The sequence below is a fragment of the Lepidochelys kempii genome, chromosome 1, assembly GCF_965140285.1.
Source record: "Lepidochelys kempii isolate rLepKem1 chromosome 1, rLepKem1.hap1, whole genome shotgun sequence".
NCBI classification, from domain to species: Eukaryota; Metazoa; Chordata; order Testudines; family Cheloniidae; genus Lepidochelys; species Lepidochelys kempii.
The window spans coordinates 115,654,445-115,678,245 of record NC_136380.1 but is presented as its reverse complement, the minus strand read 5'-3'; the positions used below and the strand labels follow the sequence as shown (position 1 = coordinate 115,678,245).

Here is a 23,801-nt window from a genome sequence, read left to right as displayed (position 1 = left end):
TCCTATTTTTGTGCTCTTAAAGTCACAACTGTGCGATTGCAGTAACCATATTTTGCATTTAATTTTTTGCACACAGACAGCACAGCACTGCCATTACCTTTTTACTAGGGAGCTCTCTGAGCTGGTGTATTCCCTCCGCTCCAGTCCTGCCTCCAGGAGGCAGAGCTTCTGCAAGCGACCTCACAGACTTGGCCAATCCGCTCGATTAGACGCTGTGATGCTATTCCTGAAAGTTCCCTTCCCTAGGGTGGCACTTCGGGGAATAACATTGAATGCTTTCTATTTTTAGTGGGCAGGCCAAGCGCTTTGTCCCCAGCCCTGCCAGCTAACCCCAATTCAACTCCTCGGGAAGGAGAGGGAAACATTTGCAGCTCAGCAGGAGAAATGACTGAAATCCTCTCGAGTGAATCCCTGACAAAGGAGGTGTTAGGCGGAGTGTCCCTGGCGAAGGACGCCCTCGGCACACATCGCGCTGCAAACTCTGTGGCGCGGCTAGAGTCAAAAAGAGGGTGGGTGGGGGAACGGCTTTGTGCGGCTCCATCTTTTCTCTCTCTCCAGGTCAGTTTTGCTCAGTTTACAGTCAGAGCGACCTGCTTTGGCTCCCCTCCGCCCGGCATACGCAGCCTGGGCTCGGCCCACGCGCCCCGGGCCGCGCAGCCCCGGCCACCAGCTCCTCCTGAGCCCGCCCCGGCTCACAGCGCCCAGGTGTGCGCCGGCGGGCCCGGGCCCAGCCGTGGGCCCGATCCTGGCCGTCCTGCAGCCTGAGCGACTCCGCCCTTAGGAGAGGGCCTGGACACCCCACTCCCCCCAAAAGAACTTCAAGTGTTGGGGGGCGGCGGGAGGGAAGGAGCAGCCCCCCCTGCAGCTGCCCGAGCCAGCCCAGCCCAGCCCAGCTCGAGCAAGGGGGAGCCCAGGGGCCCGCCCCTCCCGGCCGATCCCGGCCGCGGCAGGAAGGGAAGGGAAGGGAAGGGGAGGGGTGTGTAGCGGGGGGAGGGGCTGCTGCTGCTGCTGCTGCTGCCGCCGCCGGGCTGAGGAGAGGCAGCAGCGCCGGGGCCTTGGGCACGTCCGGCCGGCCCGGGGGAGGGGGTGAGGAAGAGGAAGGGGGGACTCGGCCCCTCACGAGGACGCAGCCGCCGGGGAGGGGGCAGAGCGCGCGCGGGGGAGCCAACCGCCGCCGCCGCCGCCGAGACAAAGAGCGGAGCCCGCCTGGGAGACCCCCCCCCCCTCCGCTGCCGCCGCTGCCATTACTGCTCCGCTCCCGCCCCTCGGCCGGAGAGCGCCGGGCCCCCGCCCCGCCGCGAGCCAGCGCTGCCCGGCCCGAGGTGAGAGCGGGGACGGCAGCCGCCGCAAACTTGTGGCGGCCGCTGCCGGGGAGTTGGGTGGCCCCGGGGGGCGCTGCCGGGCCTAGGGCCGCTTCCCCCGCCGGGCCTGGAGCCCCGCGTCGGGGGCAGCCCCAGGGGGCGGGGTGGGTGGGACTCGGGCTTGGCGGGGCCGGGGCCGCAGGAAGCGGCCGGCGGGAGGGGGAGGTCGCTGCCACGTTCGGCCGCTGTGTCTGCGGGGAGGCCGGTCCGGGCGATGGAGCCGCACAAGCGCCTTGTCCTCGCGGAGTTTTTTTTTTTTTTTTTTTTTTGTTGCGTGTCTGACAGCTGCTGCTGCTGCTTTGTAGCAGGGTCCGTGCTGGGGAAGGGGCAGGGCAGAGCCGCGTGGCGGCGTCTCGAGCCGGGGTCTGGGACTCCGCCGGGCTCGCCACTCACCCTGCTGTGCAGGCTGACACCGGAGGCGAGCTACTTCGAACATGGCTTAACTTAAGTGCAGCTCAGGTCTCGCTGTGTAGCTCAGAGCCCGACTAGCAAAGGGGCAGAAAACAATGCTCAGCTAGGACTCAAATGATAACCCCGTCAATAAAATAACCAGCCTTAATATGTCCAGTTCCTTATGTGACAATAAATCCTGAATAAATATTGTGTTGAGTATAATAAAGGCAAATTGGCAAAGGCAAAACTGATTATTTGCATTTCTGTTTTTAATGATTTCATCCCCTGCAACTTACTTATTTAGCTTAAGTTAGGTAGCATCTAGTACTTATTTCATCTTAAATGTTAAAGTTTACATTCTAATGGAAAGTTGGTATTGTATAAAGTTTTCAGAAGAGTTTAATGTGGTATTTGAAACATTGACAAGCATTAGTATTCAAAAATTAACACCTGTGATTTGTTTACTAGGAATGGAACTCAGTTTTTATATGTGGTAATACATGTTTATAAAACATTAGACCCTTTGTACCTATTTAATAAGTCAAACCCAGCACCTGACACGATTAAAACAAACTAACAAAGCCGAAACAACCTTCAGATGCTATATGTTTGTATTTGGTGAGTTTTAACTTTGCATATATATCTAAAACTGTATTTTCACTTTTGTAGAAACCGTGTTACATTTAATGCCATTAAAGTCAGTACACTGTGGCAAGCTGATACTTGTCATTTATGTTTGTGTCATGGTAGCCAGACTAATAATCAGTAATATTGAGCAGTCTACAGGTGCTGGGGACGGGGGACCAAAATAATACCTAAATTAAAGATATGACTTTTAAGTTAATAAAAAAAACAACCCCAAAACAAACCTACAGATAGACTCCGTGTGGGCAGAATAGGTTAGTAATTCAGGTTAGAATTACAACTTTGATTAATCTTCTTGGCCCATATAATGTAGTTTGTAAGGTATTTTATGTCTCCTGTTAGACGACCATTGCACTGTAAATAGCTGTGTGTATTGAAATCAAGTTGTGAACTAAATATTGAATTTCACTTAAAATTGTTTTTTTTTTCCTGTGTTGGTTTAAAAATTCGAGTGCTATCTACATTTTTTATTTAATTTTGCCCTTGTGTATCTGGATTCCATTTCTTTTTCTACCTTCTTATTTGGTAGTTGTCTCTGAAGGCCATGCTATTGCTGTAGCAGCTTAATGAACAATAGGAAATCAGGCTTCTTTTCAGTGATGGCACAATAGTGTTGTCCTAATGCCATATATATATATATATATATATACAGGTTAGCTCTGCCATTTTTGGCTTCTGTTCTCCAGAACTTGGGCCAGTAGCTTAGAATGGAGGAGAAGTCTAGGTTTTTAAGTACTTACCAGAAGAGAGCTTCTTAGAAAGGGTCCCTTTTTAGCTTAACAATATTTCCTCTAGAAGTGTCATTACCCTGCTGTCTGTTGCAACTGTTCTTAAGCAATTTTAACCTGTCATCACTGCTTAGGAACTATGATGCCAATACATCTTATATTTGGATTGTAGACATAACTGTAACTATGAAATAAGATTTAGGTAGCTTAGTGATTTTAGTGCTTCTAAAAGATATTGTCTTTACAACTCTGAAAACTGAAATCTTCTGTCTGACCCAAGCAGTCAAGTTTTTTCTGTTTATATTTCAAGTTTTGCTATCCCACCAGTATGTCCCAACGGAGAGCATTTCAGTCTTCATAACTATTCCTTGTTTTCTTTTCTGAGACTTCCAACAAGGAGGCCAGTTGTGCAGTAGGGGTGGAGATTGGAGGCACTCTTGCCTACTAACATCATGACTAAAATTTGCAAATAACTTTTTGTAGGCCAGTGAACAGCGTTAAGATGGTAAACATTTTGACACTGCCTGTGTCAACTGTATTTGGATTATTACCCAGAGGTGAAAGGCATATTCCAGCTTCTTGAGCTTTATAATAATCTTCCAAATCTTCTTCCCCTTGCTCTCCTGCAAAAGAAACACAAAGGTAGTAATTAGTCATCTATCCTCTGCATGGTTCCTTATATTGATCTCTGGGTAGTAGGTGTCTGATAAATTTGAAACTCCAGCATCTCACTGGCTGCTGTAACAGAAGGAACTTACTATCTCTTCTTCTTTCCCCCTCTTCATTTCCCTTGAAAGCTTCCTGATAGCTCTGTGTAGTTGGGTGAGGAAAGGTCTGCACCAGTCTACACCTCTCCCAGCATCTCCTGGCTGCTGCAAGGGGAGAGAGCAGGACAAAGGTCTGCTATTCTTTTCTTACCTACAATTTATTCTTATTGTGTTCTCTTCCACTGTTGGTAACTGTTGTGTATTCCTTTGCTGATGCCCATGGCTTTCCTCAGCAGCAATCTAAAATTTGAGATTCCAGTAGCTTCATTTTTGGCTACAGTTCTGATAAGCAGTAATGAAACTGACCAGAGTCGTCTGTTTCTTAACACTGCTGCTTCTTGGTGGAGTTACTCAGGGTGCTGCTGCTTGGCAAGTTATGAGCTGCCAGCAGCAGCAGAACTGCCTACAGACTCATGGAGACAATACTTTATTAGTTTACATTTGGCTCAGGGTTGAAAGGCTGTCTTTAACATAACAACGTGGTCTAGAAATTTTTGTTTCTGAAATAAAAGTTCAAATTCTACAAAAACTTATAGTTTAGGCCCACTTATCAGGGAAAACTTTCCATTTAACCTGATAAATGGATTTTTTCAAGGCATGGCTGTAATCATTACATTTTCTATGTTAGGAATTTTATTTGTGGAACTAGTCAAAAGTTTTGAAGTAATTTCCCAGTGATTTGCTATAAATTTAGTTTCTTTAGTGTTTTTAGTTCAAAATGAATTTAGTAGTGGTGCATGATGCTGGATAAGCCTCATTGGATGATGCTCCATCAAAATAGCTCATCCTGGTTTTGGAGGGATAGCCTCTGGGGATGGGCGAAGTTGCTGTGGAGGAGACCTGCTTTTTCACTTCCTGTAAAGGAAAATATCTAAAGAAAGTGCATTTTCTTTTTATCATATTTAAGGTATACATAAATACCACAATGCCTTCAGTTGCCATAGGGTGAGATCTTGTAAACACTCACAAGTTAAGTAGGGTGGTACCGCTATCAATATTTGGATGGAATATCTCCTTGGAAAACTCAGCTGATCTTGGTCATTTAGTAGGTAACATTATTTCCTCTAAGTGCTCACCTAGACAGAGAGTGACTATAGCACACCAGCTTGCTGTTCAGTAATGTGTCCTGTGTGGACATTAGTGCAGCACAGTGAAAGTCCTGGAGTTCAGCTTGGCTTGAAACTATAGTTAGCCAAGTCTAACACTTCAGAATTTTTGCTTGGCTAACTATGCTTTCAAGCCAAGTTGCACTCCAGAACTTTCAGTGCACTGTAAGTATCCACACAGGATGTTACTGCGTGGGAAGTTGATGCACCATACATTCACAACCTGGCTTGCTGTGCGGTAACTTGATGTGTAGAAAAGCCAGTCAGCAAAACCAACTTCCCGTGCTGGTACGGCACAGTTATGAGGTACCATCTTCTGGAAGAGATATTAAACAAGGTCCTGATGACTTGTGGTCATTAAACAACCCATAGCACTTTTTGCAAGACTGAGTGTTGACCCAAATGTTCCAAGCCAATTTCCATTTTAGATAATTCCATTTTATCAAGCGAAATCTCCCTGCAGTTGCTATTAGATACATTAGCAAGTTTATCATAAATTATTCTGTAGCGGTGGTTTGTATGGTTAAACTGATGATATAGTTCACTTTAATAGTGGGTGAAGCAGTTCTTTATGGTGTTTAGTTTTTTAAAGTTATTTGAAATTTTTCATGCTGAAGGGGCTACATAAATGTATGATTTGTTATTTTTAATTAATACAAATGAGAATAATTCATTTATAGTGCATGAAAACATGAAATGGAATTGAAAGTTGAATTACAAGAACAGATCTGTGTAAAGTATACATCTTCTACATAGTAGATGAATTTGTTTCCATTTTGTTAACAAAAGAATGGATCCTAAATTTTGAACCCATGAGAAAAAACACTTCTTGTATAGCGAGTTGGTTTAACAGAGGTATTTTTAAGATTTAGTAGGCTTTATTAAGTGTATAAGTTCAAGTGTGCAGAAAAGAATCTTGGTTAGCAATTATCAGCATTATTAATTTAAAACTGTTCTAAATATGCATAGAAACAAGCAGAGTGTACCAGCCCCTTTCAGTAAAGTGTTGAATTTGAAAAATACTGAATGTTATGAAAAACTCTTGGTTAGTTACCTAAGTGTCCACTGTATTTGCTGGGCTATAACAGAATGTTTTGTGAATGTCAGAAATAAGCTTTATATGGCAATGCGATTTTCTTTCCTGCCTGGTAGATGAGGTCAGTGTCAAAACTGACATAGGTTTCCATGTGGTGATATGCAACGTGTATGTATTTATACTGTGAAGTAGGTAAAACTCAAGATGACCATGCAATGGTCTAGAAAGGACAACTTTCAAAGTCTTCTAAGGAATGTAGATATAAATATACATTACATTAATGTAGTGCCTGAGTTGGAAAATTTAAATACATAGAAATCAGAAAAGTGGTTTCTTCAGCAACTTTAACCTCAGCCATGTTGCACCTGTGAAGTATTTTAGGTAACTGTGTATGTAGTGTAACGTAGATATTGAGGTTTACAGTGTGTGGAGTATGATCAAGATCCATTGCTATAGGAAACATAATATAGGTTTGCTTTTCAAATCGGGGAGGGCTCTGTGAAGTGAATGCTTTTATTTTTAAATAAATGTCTTTACTCCTGATTGAAAGGCAGGTTGGGAGCCAGGATATGGTCCATAATCAATCAGTAGTGCTGTTAGTCTCCTAGCAAAGAGCTGGGATACTGTGATGGGCAGCACACCTTCTCCTTTTTGCCACCTTGTCTAAGGATTCTACCTGGATTATTTTTTAATGTGTTGGATGCTGTACAAGACTTGGTCCCTATCCCAAATATCTTAGTTTGAACTGATCAACAATAAAAGAAAATGCACTGGCAGACCTAAAGGGAAGTTCTGTTTTACAAATTTATTTTATTGTCTTTTTTTTAAGAAGGGAGAATGATAATATTTTTCCTGATGTGTGTTAATATTTTGCGGGTCTGGAAGGTCGAGATTATTTGTGGCTGATTTTTATTGTAATAGAAAAAGGGATACAGAAGGATTTGGAAGCTTTTTGAAGGGTCAGAGATTGAGGACTGCGTTCAGTAAAGCATGTGTACTAAATTCCATCTTTTTTTATAGTACGTGGGTAGGTGCTTTTCATTTTCTCAGCTGCTAGCAGCTTCTGCTCTACGCAGGAGTTGGCTGCTTTCCTTAGTAATGGCAGCAGTCTCTTCTTACAGTAGCTGTGGGTCAGGCTGACACAAATATGAGCATTCAGTGCAATTTGGAGCCATCAATGGGAAGATGGATGGGGCGGACTGGTAAAGGGAAGTGTACTGCTGCTTATGCTGCGGCAGGAAGCTAGATTCTGCTAGCACTGGGGGTTACTAGTTGCTTAGTGCTGAAAGTTACCAAAGCTGATCTTCATAGAAAAGGACTGAGTTTGTTTTTGGAATGATTGCATTTATCAGCTATAGTGTCCTGTATTTATTTTTAAAAGAGGTCATTAAATGTTGAAGAGCAGCTGGCTGTTCATTATTGGCTTAGATAATTTTGAGAAGAAAACATTTTTTTAAAGTTATATATTAAATTAAATGTATTGTTATAAAGATGGTATTTCTTTTCTGTTCAGATGTTTTAAAGCCTTTCATTTCATATGATTCCCAAAGTATTTTAAAAACTATACAACAATTACTTCAGTCATCTGACGTTTTAGCCACCTCTGTGGCAAAATATATCCGTTCAACAGCTCTCAGCTACACTACACTAGGAGTGTAGGGCAGAAGATGAAAACCGCTAAATCCAGTTAACATTACGGGAGTAATTTAGGAAGGCAGAGTTTAACTTACCATATTAATAATAATTTACTTTGAACTTCTTTCTAAGACTATCAGAGTATCTTAGAGACATTAATGAATTAAGACTGCCACTTCGCTGAATCAATAGCACCACTTCTTAGAGGAAAACTGAGTACAGAGCAGAATGTCCTTCTTAGCTTTAGTTCTGGTCACATGACAACGCAATGTAGTATAGATGTAGGGTCTTCCCCTTCCTTTCTTCTAATTGCAGCATGTTTTTATTTGGTGTTTTCTATTTCTCATCTTCAGTATACGTCTTGGATGGCATCCGTGTCAAAGTAAATGAATGCAGTTCGAAAGAAATTCAGTGCTTAGTTGAAAAGCTGGTGCCATTTTGTATAATGTCCAGGGAAGGATTTTTCAACCTTTCAGTGCAAAAAGCAGTGCATGTGTCTGTAGGGAACATTTTGGGGCTGCACTTTGTTAATCTATCATAATGACAAACCACATGTTCATTTTCCTGGACGTATGCTGTACTTCCAAACATACTAAAAGGGTTATTAAATTTCACAACTATTGCATGATGAAGTGGCAAGGATTTTGGATTCTATGGAGTGGAAATACAGACAGCTACAAGTTAATGTTGCCCCACAACTTAAAATAATTCTACAATAAATTTTGCTATCTCTTCAGTGGAGCAGAAATACAAGATCCCATTGTAATTTAAAGTTCGCATTTGTCCAACAACTAACTTATAAAATTGGATTGGCTGGAAAAAATGCTAAATTCAGTAAAATTGGCATTGAGCATTTACTTTTGCCAATTAAAACCACATTTTGTTTCATTTTAAGACTCCCTTTTAATCAGTTTATAAGCTATTGCAAATGTGTACAATATTACTTAACTCCCTTTTAGAAAAAGTATGAAGCAGCAAAAATTTGAGCATATTGTGTCAGAAGAAAGCATTTATTTATTTTATTTAAAATTTTTGAAGCGTTGGCAAAAACTAGTCAACATATCAACACCACTCTTCAGTTTTGCAGTTGAGGGAGGAGCAAGAAGCTGACACGTGGAGGTCATAAGAAGAAACCCATCAGTGATACAAAAGTCCCTATTTTTTGTTGTTTAGCTTTGACTAACATTTATCAGTAAACTTGCAGCTTCATTTTGGCAGCTCTTTTGGCTTAGACTAAAACTCGGAAGTTTTGTAAACCTAGAAAAGAATCTATACATAATAACAGTGTAACTTGAGGACATAGTACTTCAGTGTGTAGTATTGCATGGCAACTCAGTTTAAATAAGATGAAACTGACAGTAGTATACAGGTTTAATGGTACAGTTGTGTATTCTCTTATCAGTGAAAAGTGTTGTCTATGCCAGTGGTTCTCAAACTAGGGCCACCGCTTGTTTAGGGAAAGACCCTGGTGGGCCGGGCCGGTTTGTTTACCTTCCACGTCTGCAGGTTCGGCCGATCGCGGCTCCCACTGGCTACGGTTCACCGCCGCAGGAAGAGCAGCCAGCACATCCCTTGGCCCACGCTGCTTCCCACAGCCCCCATTGGCCTGGAGCGGCGAACCGCAGCCAGTGAGAGCCGCGATCGGCCGAACCTGCGGACGCGGCAGGTAAACAAACCGGCCTGGCCTGCCAGGGGCTTTCCCTGAACAAGCGGCAGCCCTAGTTTGAGAACCACTGGTCTGTGCGCCTTCTGTAGCATTAAAGAATTAGAAATTGGTGGCAGCTAGTTGTTACCCTCTTTCCATTTGTTCTGTTTTATGATACCGTATCCTTTGTTAGTCAGCCTTACACAGGTTCCTTCATAATCCTGATTAAGACTTACTTTGTCAAATTTACAAATTTGTCAAATAAAATATGTTGAAGTCGATTATTTTTTCTTGTCTCTCTTTAACAGGCTTATGTTTTTTAATTAAAAATGACAAAATGGATACAATATTATGACTACTAAAGGGAAACGGTGAGAGTTTCAAGCATAAAGGTTGAATACAAAAATATTTAAGCGCTTATTGTTAAATATTTTCTTTAAAAGGAATGTAAATAATTAAGAATCTAAAATTACCAAGTGCTCCCTTTTCTCCTGTTTTTAATTTTTAGATGACTTGTCACTGCTTTGTTCTGTCGGGTTTTGTAGTCACTCTGACTCTGTTAACAGTGCTGCGATTGTACAAAATATTTCTATTGTGGACTTACTTTTACATTAAATTTTTAATTCTATTTAACATCTGTAAAGAGGAAAATTAACACTATCATCTCAAATAATAAACATTATAATAAGGGATCTACCCTCCACTTGACACTGAATGATTAACATTTTCTTACATCAAAACACTTCGTTTTATAATATTGAGGATTCTGAATGACCTAATTTGAGAATATTAGGAGTTTAATCAGATATCTGTGTAAGGGTGATGGAATTTGTATTTGTTTTAAAATTGGGTTGTAATCAAGCTTGTGTTTAGCACAAGTATCAGAAGATGATCCATCTTAATAAGCACTCGGGCTATTAAAGGATGCATGTAGAATCTTAATGATCTGCAATTATATAGGTTTCAGAGTAGCAGCCGTGTTAGTCTGTATTCGCAAAAAGAAAAGGAGTACTTGTGGCACCTTAGAGACTAACCAATTTATTTGAGCATAAGCTTTTGTGAGCTACAGCATCCGATGAAGTGAGCTGTAGCTCACGAAAGCTTATGCTCAAATAAATTGGTTAGTCTCTAAGGTGCCATAAGTACTCCTTTTCTTTCTGAGATTATATAGTCTTACTTTAAAAGAACACTAGCTTGTCCATTAAGCCGTAATGAGTAAAGTTGTTTGCATGGCTGATGTGCATTTTTTACCTTTACTGTCTTGTAATATCATTGTTCACAGCCATTTTATAACCTTTTACTCTTTCTGTTTTAAAGTCATTTTGCTCAATTTTTAAACTTTTTTCTTTCCCCTCACAGAATTGGGGCCTCTGAAAGATAGTCTTACTGTGATTTAAAAGCAGTGTCAAAAACATTCTTAATTTTTCTTTATCATTTGCATCCTACCTATCACATTGTGACACTGATCCTGCGAAAACTTAGGTACCTTATGCCTGGTGAGTAGTCCTATTGAAGTCAATGGGCCTACTTATAGTGTGAAAGGTTAAGAACATTTGTAAGTCTTTGCAGGATCAGGGCCTAAGTTGCATCGTAGATCATATGTTCTCCAGTTACGCAGTCTTTAATTTGTCAAAGTGCATATGCTAAATTGTATGATGAACTTTTGGTAGCCATGCAGTTTAAATAGTCAACTTATATTTACAGCCAGATTCTGTACTCCTGCATAGTACCTTGCGATTGATTTAATGGGACTGCTTGTGGAGTGAGAATAGCCTTATTCATTAAGTACTTTCAGAATCCATTAAAGAACATGAATGGATCAAAGAGGACTTAATCCGATAAAGTCAATAGAGAAAGGGAAGGATTGATAATTTGGGGAAAAATAGGAAAAACAACATATTTTCTGTACTATATGGATGATTTAAAAAAAAAAGGAAAACTAGACAAAGGCAAAAAATAGGCAATAGATTAAAAAGCAGAAAAATTAATTTGAAAATAAGTATTGGGTTTTAAAAATTGAAAAATAGAAATAAAATAAAAACCCATTTAAATTGACCCATCAGTGACCCACTTAAATCAATGGGATTGTTCACAATGTACATACAGTTTAAAGATGTAAGTATGTAAATCTTAGCGGGATCAGGGCTGAAGAAGTTTTTGGTCTTGAACGCTGACCTTCCAAAGGATACGCAAATCTTTTTATTGTCTAAATGGAATATATTTTAAAAAAATCACAATAGATATTTTAAGTAGGGTACAAAGACTTCTTTCCTATCTCCAACAATTGTCAGATTCCTTTAATTTGCCTTTCAGAATGGGTCTGGTCATGATTTATTTTTGTTCTTTGATTTCCTTTTTTTTAACTACTGAAATAGGGTTCTGATACTTAGAAATTTTGATTCTCTTGAAATTTGCTTTGGTTTAAGGAAAAAAACAAGTCTGTTGTAGCACTGTGGAAACTGATGATGAAAAATGGTTGTAGCTTATAGTGTCATGGCTGGGAAGGATTAATTAAAATTGATATAGTCTAATTTTTATATGTATCATATAATTTTACCTTTAATGTAATAGAGATCACTTTTGCTGAATTGCATTCAATCATTACATATCCATTTTCAAATGTTGCTTTTTTGGGAGGCTATTAACTCTAAAATTATAAGACTTGGGTAATTCATACTACTTCCACCACACTGTACTTGTAGATTGCTTACAGTTTGGGAGAAACAATTGGCAAATCACGTGGTCTATATACACACACTATTTTCCACAGTGGGTTGAGAGTTTTTTAAATTATTACAGAACTGATATTAGAATAAACCATTTTGGGATATTGCTTCAGGTTACATAGTGAAACTAGATTTGATATCTTACTCAAATTGAAGGATATTTCATAACTTTTCCAGATGCCAAAACTATTCTTTATATAGCTATATACACACAAAGATTGAGGTAATTTTTGTATGATTCTGAGGATTCTTATAAACTTTATATTAGAGGGTTTTTTTGTAGTAAATGTAAAAGAAACAACAGCATACAGAAATTTTGTGTAAAGGTAAATATTTGTCAAAAGGCTGACTTTTTTTTTTTTCCCCCCAGAGGTGGAAACAAATGAAAGCTTGACATGAGGGATGGTGTGTGGTGGGTGTGGTGTCAACTAAAAAACTGCACTCAACAGAAACTGATTATTTTAATGATCTATCTAAGGTACTATTGCCATATTATCTAAACAGATGGTACTATGTGTAGATTTAGTGTGCTCTGGCAGTGCTTCCATTAAGGCTAAACTTAGCTTTGTTTATATAGATTTATGTGTGACTAATTTGTATAGATGTAAGCATTTTAAAATTAAGAAAGTTAACTTCTGAGTACTATAAAAATAACTATATAAGTCATTAGTGGTGCTGTTTCTGTACTATATGATATTTCTGTAACTTACAATTTAAACATCTTTTCAAAAGCTATTTGATTAAAAATAGTCTTAAAACTATTCCACAACCTTCAAGAATATTTTGTTTTATAATGTTAAAGATTTTTAATCAAATTTTTACAAGTTGATCATCACACTGTTTTACACATTGTTCTTCAGCTAAAGTGTGGTTATAGTCCTAAATCTATATAAAAACATTGTTGAGTAAGAAGGCATATGTATTTCCTATGTATCTGAATTACTAGCTTACTATAAAAAGAGAGCATCCCATTACATCTGTTAGATGTGTTTTTGCTTCTTACATCAACACAATTGTCAACTAATATCTGATTGCAAAATCTTTCTTGCTTTTGAATATATAAGATACCAAGAACACAGCTTGATATCTCAGATGCCAAGTGGATTTTACAGTTCTGGCAGTTGGAGTGAGTTTGACAAGTAAGCTGTTGCGAGTGGATAAATATAGAATCCCACAGTGCCACTTCTAGGAATTTTCTGCCCTACAGATATTACTGTTCTGTAGTGTGTGTGTCTATGACAGAGCATGGATGCCCTAAACTAACAGGATTTTTTAATTGATTGCATAGATTGGGAGCAATATGGTTGTATAATACTGTTCTGTAACAGGTTTATAGTCCAGTCCACCTTTACATTGTTTGTCCAATCCACCCTTACATTGTTTTAATAAAAAAAAAAAAAAAAGGCAGCGAAAACTGACACCGGGATCCCTAGCAGACACCTGTCTTAAGGCACATTTTCTCTCATGTAGATGTACCCTTAGAGTTGTTTTGGCAAATAACATTTTATTTTAACAGCACTGAAAAATTGTGCTCTAAACCTAAACTTTCAGCCATTGCAAACCCAGTTAAATAAATTAAGAATTCTTTTGGAGGTGGATCTGCTGTAAATAATCACTTAAATGATTAGTGGGGTGGAGAAGGAGATTCTACTGCCAACTCCATAACTACTGGTAATACAGATCCCTTTTTCTTCTCTCTCTCTGTATCTCTGTTATTGTTTCCTCACTATCCTTCTACATGGAATTCTTGTAGTAGAGAATGGGTCAGTTTCCTTAACAGTTTAATCTTTGAAATGTGGCTCAGGTTATATCTTATTGATAACTACAGCATGTCTACATAAATAAAAACACTTCATAAATACTGACTTGTGCCAATATTATAAATATTCTGTAACTGATTCTAGAAGAATTTGGTTTTATTTATGGTGGAATTTTAGTAGGCATGTCACTTATTTATTCAGAGAAAATTGAAAAACCACTGCTTGTCCTTAGATTCTGGTCATTGGTCAGTGTTTTCCCATCACCGTTTTCCTTATGCAGCATTTTTTGCATAGATATAATTAGGAATAGTGTCAGTCTGGTGAAGACTTCTGAATGCCTTGACTCTGAATGACATATTTTGGGATCACGTCTAACTCCACTGACATACAAGGTAGGGAGGACTACTTCACCAGTTTAAAAGAAGAAAACATTAGATTGTAAACTTTGGCTCCAAACCTATTTATCTTATTTGAGAAGTTAGTTCCATTGACTTAAATGAGAATAACGTGAGCATGATTTGACCCTACAGATGAATGCTCACTAAGTGTACTTTCTATACACTTAAATGGTCAGAATGCTCAGAGGTGTCTGAGAGTATTTGAGATGATGATACATTTAGCCCCTCTATGAACCAGAGTAACAAAAACAATTATACAGGTGTAAAACTTGTTTTGTTTTTCCATTAACACATATTCTGGTATCAAAGTGTTAGGTAGGGCTCAGCTAGAGACTAGTTTCCCAAATATTTCCAGCTATTAAACCTTATCAAAATATTTTCCATTACATATAGTAACATTTTCACATTTCACATTCACAAAAATCATAAATGTTTTATACTGTTGTATATTAAGTAGTACATTTTGGGTTTACTGCAAGTGGTTTTAAAACATCTAACTTTAGAGAAATCTAAAATGAATGTTTTATAACATTCCTGTGGAGAGTTCTCTCTGCTTCCACAACTAATTTTTATTTTCTAATACCATTGTTCTCACATTTTGTCCTTTCTCCTTTACTAATTATACTGTACAGCCTATTATGCAAACCTCTTTTGAAGCTTGGTTTCCTCTTTCATTTTCTCATCCCCAAATAATCTCCCTTCTGCCTGACAGTGGTGACCAGTATTAAGTTACCACTGTAAATTGCCTTAGAATTCATGTGCTCTCATTAAGCCCCTTCTGAAGTTATGTTGAGGTGGATAGGCAGTTGAGTAAATCCTACCTGGTGCTGCTATGGAGTACCCTGTTAAAAATTTGAATTGTAGGGTGACTGAAGCGGGTGCTCTACGTGGATCCTTAATCTGGAAAGAGCCATTCCATCAAAATAACTGTGAATGGCACAGAATATTATGATGATGGTATATTTTTTACCCTGGTTTTAGTTTCTCATTTTTCTATGTGGGATAGTGCTCTAGTGATCTTTAGATGATTGCTTGCTTTATTAATTTAAGCTATGGGTGCTCATGGTGCACTGAAGCCAATAGAGCAAAGGCCTTTGTTCTTTAGCAATTACGTTTTACGGGCTTCATCTTGCAATCTGTACTCTGAGTGGAGCCTTGCATCTGAATTGGACCTTATATCAGTTGAACTCCACATTGGTGCAGATTTGCTTATGTGGAATAGCTTGCAGGATAGGAGCCTGAATTAGACCACTACACAGAAAGAACTGCATGGTGAATAAATAGGGATAACGAGGAGTTTGTTTCTGTGGGAGGGGAGACATCAGTAAACGCAAGGATAGAAGTTGCCATTGCATGAAATTTACCCTGTTCAGAAGGCTAGCATCGTACCTATGAACCACTTATGTGATGTATAAGTCTGGTGCTGGCTCTCTGCCCTGGGGTGAATTTCACTTACAAAGAGCAGGAGAGATGGTGAGCAGCAGCTTTCTGTGGTGGTACCTCCTTTCTTCCCTTCAGAAGACTTGTTGGTTTCTTAGAGCTAAGACAAAATTTAACTTTCCATTTCACTGGAAATTTCGATATTCTTCAAGTGATTGCACATGTCCATTCCTTTATAGGTGTTTGTGTGCTCCGGTGCACAGTTGTTGGAGAGTCCTCCCCCCCAAGTGATACCCATTGGAGTGGCCCGAGTGTCCTCTGCTGCCTTGCGCATGCATAAAGGGAAGACCTTTCCCCTGACCCCTCTTAGTTCCTTCCTATTGCCAATGACCGTTGTTGGAGCTCCCTGTCCTTGCTTCTGCAAGTCTTTAGGCAAGTCCTGTAAATAGTACATGTTGTGTGGTTAGTTAGTTAGTTGTTCGTAAAATAATTGTTGTTTTGTGTGGTTCTGACACCAGGTCTGGGCAACGGCCTTGGTACTGGAAATATTCTGCGCTCTCTGGATTTCAAGCCCTGCCACCCTTGTGGTAAGGCAATGCCTAATAGTGACCCTCTCCCTAGCTGCTTTAAGTGCTTGGGGAAAGGGTCACTGAGGGCAGGTCTACACTACAGCTGGGATAGGTGCTCTGAGATTGATCCGCCGGCGGTCAATTTAGTGGGTCAAGTAAAGACCCGCCAAATCAACTGCAGATCGCTTTCCAGTTGACTCCTGTGCTCTACCCCTTATGAGAAGAGTAAGGTAAGTCAACAGGATATTTTCTCCCGTCGACCCCCAGCGGTGTAGACCCTGCGGTAACTCAACCTAAGGTACGTTGAGTCCAGCTACATTATTCACATAGCTGGAGTTGCGTAGCGTAGGTCGACTTACTGCAGTAGTGTAGACATAGCCTGAGTGACAGTTGTGCCATTTTAAAGGGCTTTAAGCCCCATTCTAAAAAAGATAGGGCAGCCAGACTAAAACACCTGCTGCTCAAATCAACACTGTGTCCTCCATCTGAGTCGTCTACCTTGGTCAGGATACTGAGCACCTCGCCAGCGGCTGCTGGTACCAAGACGCAGCTTGGCATTGCTGATACCAAGGAAGAGGCATCAGAAATAGGATTTGGTGCCAGACTTATCAAAAGACGTGAAGAGGTTGACCTCTCAAATGCATTCCCGAATCTTTAAAGGGGGAAGCACTCCCCAGAATACACCTCTAAATAGGGGAGTTTGTTGATTCTTCAGCCCACTACAGGCCTGTCAAGATTGGCTCCTAAAGCACCTTTGTCAGCATCTTCTTGTGCCATGGTTCTACAGACTGTCTTCCCAGTGAGAAACTGTTTAAGGCTGCTCCAGTGCATGGCAGCGTGCACTTATATGGTCCAGTACACCAGATTGTGTCTCAAGGCTGGTTGGCAGATGTGAATTCTCCAAAAAGGCACCACATAGATACATTAGTGTACGTACCAAGTTACATCCTATCTTCTATAGATTGGTGGATAGACCCAACCAATATCTGCCAGGGAGTTCCTTTCGCCTTCAACAATCTCTTACCTTAGTTATGGATGCCTGGGTTGGGGGGGCTCAATTTGGGCCTCTACAGATGCAAGGTGCCTGGTCTCCCCAAGATCTCAGTCTACACACAAACATCAGGAAGTTGTGGGCTATCCAGTTAGCTTGAATAGTGCTCCTTTCATCAGGGGGAGGGTGTATTGGTACTGACCAACAATATGACTGCTGTGTTTTATATAAACAAGCAGTGGGGAGACAGGTCTGCTCTACTTTGTCAGGAAGCAGTACTATTCTGGGACTTCTGCAATGGCAACTCTATTTCTGAAAGTGCCCTACTACTTGGGGGTTCAGAAATATGCTGTCAAACATCCTGCTCAGGCGATCTATCAATCACCGTGTGTGGTCCCTTGGTGAGACATAGCAAAATCTATTTTCCAGCTGTGGGGAAAGCTGTTTGTTGGCAACAAAGGACAGTGTAAAATATTACCAGTTCTTTTCCAGAGTGGGACACAGCCTGGGTTCATTGACAGAGGCTTTGCTACTGGTCTGCTGTATGTTTCTACCCAAAGTTCTGTGCAAGGTTATACAGGACTTATACTTATGTCTTATACTGATCGCCCAGTTAGCCCCATAAGGGTACACATAGCGGCTGTGTCAGCATTCCACCCTTCTGTGGATAACTGTTCCCTTTTTTCCAACCCAATCTCAATGTAAGGGATTGGACAGACTGTTTCCACATGTATAGAGTTCTGTTGCACCATGAAACCTGAATCTAGTCTTAACAAAGCTGATTAGTTCCCCGTCTCAAGCCTCTGGTGACCTGCTCTGTTGCATCTTTCAGTGAAGGTAGAGCTTTTAGTAGCCATTACATCAGGCAGAAGAGTGGTGGAGTTGAGGATGCTAGTATCAGATCCTCCACATACAGATTTTTTACACAGATAAAGTCTGCCACCTTCTTCCTTTCCAAGCTTTCTTATGAAAATGGTCTCCACTTTTCATCTCAACCAAGCAATTTTCTTACCGACCTTCTCCCCAAAGCCTCATGGTAGTAAGCGGGAGGAGAGAATGCACACTCTAGATGTTAGAAGAGCGTTAGCAGTTTTACCTGGAATGACTACATTTTTCAGGCTTTTCTCAATTGTTCATTGCTTTTGTGGACAAAATGAAGGGCAGTCCTGTTTCCATGCAAAGGATTTTGTCATGAATATATGTGTTACCAGTTGGCTAGCATGAAGCCACCAGATAGAGTATTTGGCTAGATTCCAAGCGACTTCTGCAGAATTTCTGGCTAACATGCCAATATTAGACATTTGCAATGCTGCAGCTGGGTTATTATGTCATACGTTTGCCTCTCACTGCACAATCTCTCAACAATTTAGAGATGATGCTAAATTTGAACGAGTGGTCCTCAAGTCCCTGTTCCAAACCGAGCTCCATTTGATACTGCTGGTGAGTCTCTTACAGTGGAATGGATGTACAATTATTTGAAGAATCAAAAATGATTACTAACCTTTCTGTGGCTATTGTTCTTGAAGATGTGTTGCACATGTCCATTTCATGACCCACCCTCCTTACCCTCTCTCTTGGAGTTTTTCCAGTAAGAAGGAACTGGGAGGGCAGGCGGATGACAGGTGGCTTGGCCCTTTATGCCCCTGCGTAGTGCATGAAGGAGCAGAAGGCACTAGCACTGCCCTGACAGGTACCACCAAGAGAGAAACTCTGTGACTACAATGCACGGGAGTGCACAAACACCTACAGTTGACTAGACATGCACAACACGTCTTAAAGAACAACAGGTATGGAAAGGTTGTTAACTGGTTGTTTTTTCACATTTGTTTTTCTTCTGAATCAGGGCAAAAAATCAAAATGTCGCATTTCTTTTGCTGAATGACAGGTTCTGTAAAATTTTGATTGGGAAATGTCAAAATGAATTTTTATATATATATTACCAGAACAAAATGTTTTGACTTTCCTAAAATGAAATGTTGTGGTATGTTTAACAGAACTTAGATGTTTTGTTTTATGTTAGCTTGATGTTAAATTGCATCTACTAATGGTGCTGCTGTGCCTCGTGTGGTGGTGTTCTGTTGCCTGATGCTGTCACTGTTGCCTATGGGTTGACTACCTGGCCTGACAGCATATACCATGGGGCACAGCATTGTTAGTAGGGGAAACTTCAGTCTTGGGAGATAGAGGCTGGCCAGGGAGCCCTGCCCAGAGGATAGAATGGTAGCATGAATCACTGAACTACAAATGTAGTTAACGTCAGACTGAAAGCAAACAAAATGCATCGGTTCAATTCAAAAAAGCCAAATTGTTCTTGATTTGGGTTGAACCAAGAAAATCCATCAAGTAAATCTAAACAAATAATTTCAGCAAAATCAAAATTTTCCCATCGAAAATTTATATTTTGCAGAAATTTCATTTTTATATCAAAATCACGTTGACAGTAAATACCTGACCAGTTCTATTTGTGATCTTCTATCTACTTCCGTCTCAGTTTAGTGTCACTCTTTAGTTTATTTTCCTCACCCAAACCCTTCTTCCTATTATTAAGAACTATCTTTAATCTTTCGGCAGTCACCTAAACGTAGCCTGGAATTTTTACCTCCCAGATGTTCTTCAGCATCTTTAGCTACAGCTTCTGATTGGGAGGCTTATGTGTAAGATTGGAGGTTTCAAACTGCAGTTGGCTGAGTGGAAAAAGCAGAGCAAGTTGGAGATCAAGAATCCTGATCTAGCACCTCTTAGGAAGGAGAGACGGGGTATATACTTTGTACTCCATAACCGTGTGTGTGTGTGAATGGTTATTAAGACTACAGATTGGATCTACTTTAAAGATTTTGTTTTTAAAGTAATCTTGCTGTCTTTGTATGTGTTTCTGATTAAAAGTATGAACGATGTAGATTGCTGAGTCATTGTCCCTTCCCATCAGCTATTTACATGTCTTGACCCCTCCCATCAGCTATCTACATTTCTTCAGTTTGTTTGTCCTTGTACCAAAAAGCAGCAGAAAAGTCATTTTCATATAAACTCACAGGGTGAGTAAACTTGCTCATGAAGGAAGGGCTTTAATTTTTCTTTGGTATGTAATTTTTCATGGACTCTCAGAATGTGCTCAGCTAAGATTGATCACTGGTGTGTGAAATGACAATTATAGCAATGGAGAGTTTTCTGAGGTGAGTAATACATTTTCGTGTATAGTTCACAGTAGTGAGTTTAATATGCTGAAGGCCACATTTTCTGTTCTCTGTTATTGAAATTTAGTGTTCTTGATCACCTTGCTTAGGTTAATCCAAAGCTTTATCTGGAAAATATTCAAGAAAAAAGCATCGAAACAAAATAGTAATAGTCTTGGAATATTGGAAGAATTATCTTTAAATACAAAATATATGTACAGGAACTTGAAAAAAACTGTGTGCAACACCTGGTAGCTCAGTGGCACCCAAACTGCGGAGCTTGCCACCCCAGTGGGGCACAGAGAAATGTTTGGGGGAGGGAGGGTGGGGAGGGAGCACCCTGCCATGTCCCCACCCACAGGTGCAGCCCCCGCCTAGGCCCCTGGCTCCCGGCCTTGGCTTTGCTCCCGGCTCCAGCACAGGCCCCGCTCGCAGTCTCAGCTGCAGCTCCAACTCTGGCCTCAGCCCCTGACCGTGGCCCGGATCCCTGCCCCTACTCCTGGCCTTGGCTCCTGACCGCAGCTCCGGGGGGTGGGTGGGGCCAGATTATGTTACAAGTAAGGGGGGGCATGACATAAAAAGTTTGGGGACCACTGTGGTAGCTTGAGGCTAAACCTATTAAGAGTGCAAAATAGCTTTGTCACCACATATTTTGAGATTTAAAGGAATAAAATAGTTGTGTACTGTGTCTGATTAGAACATTGACAATAATTTTTTAAATTTAATATATGGTTTTAAATGAACTTTCCTGCATTTTTTTCCACTGGATACAGGATGTTGATCTTCTGCTTAGACAGCATTGCTTATCTTTCTCTCTATCCATCTCTAGCATGAATCTCTCATTAGAGGATTGCTACCAAACTGATGCTACCAAATTAGATTGAGGATTGAGTGTATTTCCATTATTCTCCGTTTATGGGACTGATTTTGGTTTTGCTTCAGCTCAAAGTCACCAGTGGAATTCTTCAACCATTCTATAAACTGAGTTAAAATATGAATCAAGACAAGCGTGTGTGCACGCATTTACTTGAACTACTCTTGTTAGAATTGGATTTAATGCTACAGTAAGAAAAGTGTTCCCATCCATAGAGAAGTAAAGAAAATCTTGGTTAAAGTAAAAGCAGTTATAGCTGAGAATCCAGTTTTCTACGAATCCTAACAGTATAGGAATTTCCATCCTAGTGTAACCCTTCTGCCAGGTGGAGTCGGCAGCAATGAGGGCCTGGTTCCATCTCTAGGGTGTTCCTTTTATTAATACAGAACCGGTTCTGGGACACTTGCACACCACCTCTCGGAACCTCTACGAGGCAATACTTCTTCCCTTCTTGCAAACACTGAGTCTGTGTATGGAAAAGACAACTTTTAATAAAAAGGGGAAAGGTACCCGACATTCATTTGGGGAAAACGCCACAAGCATGATTTGAAAACGTGACCATGAGCAAAAAACCCACTCAGAGTACGTTGGACAGTGTCCTTTTGCTCAGCTTTTCAAACAGCTTAATGGGACTAAATCGGGGGGCCCAGATAATCTTCATCGAAGAATATTAAAGGAATTGGCACCCGAAATTGCAAGCCCACTAGCAAGAATTTTTAATGAATCTGTAAACTCAGGGATTGTACCGTATGATTGGAGAATGGCTAACATAGTTCCTATTTTTAAGAAAGGGAAAAAAAATGATCCGGATAACTATAGGCCTGTCAGTTTGACATCTGTAGTATGCAAGATCTTGGAAAAATTTTTGAAGGAGAAAGTAGTTAAGGACATTGAGGTCAATGGTAAATGGGACAAAATACAACATGGTTTCACAAAAGGCAGATCGTGCCAAACCAACCTGATCTCCTTCTTTGAGAAAGTAACAGATTTTTTAGACAAAGGAAACGCAGTGGATCTAATTTACCTAGATTTCAGTAAGGCGTTTGATACCGTGCCACATGGGGAATTATTAAATCAGAAAAGATGGGGATCAACATGAAAATTGAAAGGTGGATAAGGAATTGGTTAAAAGGGAGACTACAACGGGTCCTACTGAAAGGTGAACTGTCAGCCTGGAGGGAGGTTACCAGTGGAGTTCCTCAAGGATCAGTTTTGGGGCCAATCTTATTTAATCTTTTTATTACTGACCTCGGCAAAAAAGTGGGAGTGTGCTAATAAAGTTTGCAGATGATCCAAAGCTGGGGGAGGTATTGCCAATTTAGAGAAGGACAGGGATATCATACAGGAGGATCTAGATGACCTTATAAACTGGAGTAATAGTAATAGGATGAAATTTAATAGTGAGAAGTGTAAAGTTATGCATTTAGGGATTAATAACAAGAATTTTAGTTATTAGCTGGGGATGCATCAATTAGAAGTAATGGAGGAGGAGAAGGACCTTGGAGTATTGGTTGATCATAGGATGACTATGAGCCGCCAATGTGATATGGCTGTGAATAAAGCTAATGCGGTCTTGGGATGCATCAGGAGAGGTATTTCCAGGTAGGTTTTAGTACCGTTATTCAAGGCACTGGTGAGACCTCACCTGGAATACAGTGTGCAGTTCTGGTCTCCCATGTTTAAGAAGGATGAATTCAAACTGGAACAGGTACAGAGAAGGGCTACTAGGATGATCCGAGGAATGGAAAACCTGTCTTATGAAAGGAGACTCAAGGAGCTTGGCTTGTTTAGCCTAACCAAAAGAAGGTTATGGGGAGATATGATTGCTCTCTATAAATATATCAGAGGGATAAATACCGGAGAGGGAAAGGAATTATTTAAGCTCAGTACCAATGTGGACACAAGAACAAATGGATATAAACTGGTCATCGGGAAGTTTAGACTTGAAATTAGACGAAGGTTTCTAACCATCAGAGGAGTGAAGTTCTGGAATAGCCTTCCAAGGGAAGCAGTGGGGGCAAAAGATCTATTTGGCGTTAAGATTAAACTCTAAGTTTACGGAGGAGATGGTATGATGGGTTAACATGGTTTTGGTAATTAAATATTCACGGTAAATAGGCCCAATGGCCTGTGATGGGATGTTAGATGGGGTGGGATCTGAAAGAATTTTCTGTAGTATCTGGCTGGTGAATCTTGCCCATATGCTCAGGGTTCAGCTGATCACCATATTTGGGGTCGGGAAGGAATTTTCCTCCAGGGCAGATTGGAAGAGGCCCTGGCGGTTTTTCGCCTTCCTCTGTAGGATGGGGCACGTGTCACTTGCTGGAGGGTTCTCTGCTCCTTGAAGTCTTTCAAGCACGATTTGAGGACTTCAGTAGCTCAGACATAGGTGAGAGGTTTTTCACAGGAGTGGGTGGGTGAGATTCTGTGGCCTGCGTTGTGCAGGAGGTCAGACTAGATGATCATAATGGTCCCTTCTGACTTTAGTATCTATGAATCTATGAAAGCCTACTCACAGTTGTTTTCTCTGGTCAGTGAAGACCCAGAGTCAGAGGTGCATTTGTGTGAGTTCACTTCCAATAGGTAGGGCTGGAAGCATCGCTCTATGCCTCAGCTG

The 23,801-nt window shown here is 40.7% G+C and overlaps 1 protein-coding gene across 8 annotated transcripts in view; it reads left to right on the top strand.

Annotated features, from left to right (window-relative positions):
* The first annotated feature begins 277 nt into the window (after positions 1-277).
* Positions 278-23,801, top strand: part of NCK2 (NCK adaptor protein 2) — a 162,889-nt gene continuing 139,365 nt past the window's right edge. The window contains exons 1-3 of one of the 8 annotated variants that reach the window (XM_073351313.2): positions 1,006-1,322; positions 3,925-4,025; positions 12,413-12,520. The gene's annotated coding sequence lies outside the window, so the exon portion shown is untranslated. Of the gene's footprint in view, positions 559-1,004; positions 1,323-3,924; positions 4,026-12,412; positions 12,521-18,457; positions 18,928-19,167; positions 20,311-23,801 lie in introns of those variants that run through there. The other 7 variants (XM_073351343.2, XM_073351304.2, XM_073351333.2 and 4 more) reach the window with 7 other exon arrangements.